Source organism: Myotis lucifugus, unplaced genomic scaffold, assembly GCF_000147115.1.
Source record: "Myotis lucifugus unplaced genomic scaffold, Myoluc2.0 scaffold_581, whole genome shotgun sequence".
Lineage (NCBI taxonomy): Eukaryota > Metazoa > Chordata > Mammalia > Chiroptera > Vespertilionidae > Myotis > Myotis lucifugus.
In genome coordinates, this window is record NW_005871629.1 from 189956 (window position 1) to 191622 (window position 1667).

General features: G+C 48.0%; 1 protein-coding gene across 1 annotated transcript in view; it reads right to left on the reverse strand.

Annotated features, from left to right (window-relative positions):
* Positions 1–1667, reverse strand: part of FRMPD2 (FERM and PDZ domain containing 2) — a 54864-nt gene that overhangs the window by 11941 nt on the left and 41256 nt on the right.

Genomic DNA, 1667 nt, shown 5'->3' on the forward strand with positions numbered 1-1667 from the left:
CCTCCCCTGCAGGCCTGTTGCCCCCAACTGCCCTCTCCTGCCGGCCATCTTGTGTTGGCCATCTTGTGATGATGTGAGGGTAGCCATCTTGTGGCAGCCATCTTGTGATGACGTCACAGTGGCCATTTTGTGACAACGTTGTGCAATGCCACCTAGGCTTTTATTATATAGGATATATATCTAAATATATCTAAAAATATTACCATTTCACCTTATAATCAACACAAAATAATTATTAATGAGCTATTTTACACTCCTCTCATGAACCAAGTCCTCAGGAATTGCGAGTATGTGTTATCAATTTGGATTGGTCACATTTTAAGTACTTAATGGCCACATGTGATGAGTGGCTATCCTATCAGACAGATGATCAACAAATCTGGCCGTAAAGACCTATTCAGGGACAGACACAGTATGCCCGCGGTCTTTACTAAAACTAGTATCACACACACTTCTCGGACTCCTTTAGAGCCTCAATCACTTTTCAATTTCCCTGAAACTAAATTTTGCATAATTAGACTATGGAGACAATTCCATGGAAATGTTTTAGCTGCTGTTTTGTTTAGCCATGTGGGCTGATCATAAGACAAAACAGCTGCCTCTGGGCACCCAAGAGGGACACAGTCCAGGAGCCTGAGTGGTCCGGCAGCCACTGGGCCTCTCAGCGCCCCCTCATTTCTTTCTCCAGCTCAGCTGGCCGTCGGTCAGAGGAGGGACAGAGCGCCTGTGAACTCTGACTTGGGGCAAGAATAAAAGCCCCAGAAGCTCTTAGGTTCAAGTGTGTGGAGACTAATTTCACCTTCGCCATCATCTGGCCCCTTCAGCTCATTGCGTGGTCAGTTTCCCAAGTCTTCAATGGAGTCTACGAGCAGCAATGAAAGAGGACAGACTTGTTTCAGGCACACGTGTGCCTCCACCAAGCCCGTCGCTCACTATGGCTACCTGCATTCAACCTGTCTTATACCTTCCAGAAAACCTTATAAAGGGATCGAAAAATGGCCCTAGCCAGTTTGGCTCCATGGATAGAGCATCGGCCTGTGGACTGAAGGGTCCAGGGTTCGATTCCGGTCAAGGGCACATGCCTGGGTTTCGGGCTCGATCCCCAGTGTGGGGTGTGCAGGAGGCAGCCAATCAATGATGCTCTCTCATCATTGATGTTTCTATCTCTCTCTTCCTCTTCCTTCCACTCTGAAGTCAATAAAAATATTTTAAAAAAGGAAAATTGTAAGCTCCAGATCATGATATCCCAGGAAATAAACCTTTTCCCAGCAGGAAACAAAATCACAGGGACGTGCAGAGGGGCAGACCGCCCGCAGATGTCCAGCCATGCCCACGCACACTGACTGTGGGTCTGCTTTTTAAAGGCTGCTGACAAAAGGCTGCTTCTGAGCTCCTTTCTCTCCAGCCTGCCTCATTGTTCCTCGGGCTCCTGCTGCAAAGGTCTTGGCTTGAGTGTGGAGCTTTGGACAGAAAATGCACGACCCTTTCCTTTCACTGTCACCCCCAAATGTTATACTCAAGCAGCAGCTGATCAGGAAACCGCAGGTTTCGAGACAGAATTACACCTGGCAACCACTTGGGGACGATGCATTATTCTTCCGGAAACAGGTTTTGTTAGATCGCCTTCGGAAAGCCGCACATCACGGCCACCACTGCTCACTATCTTT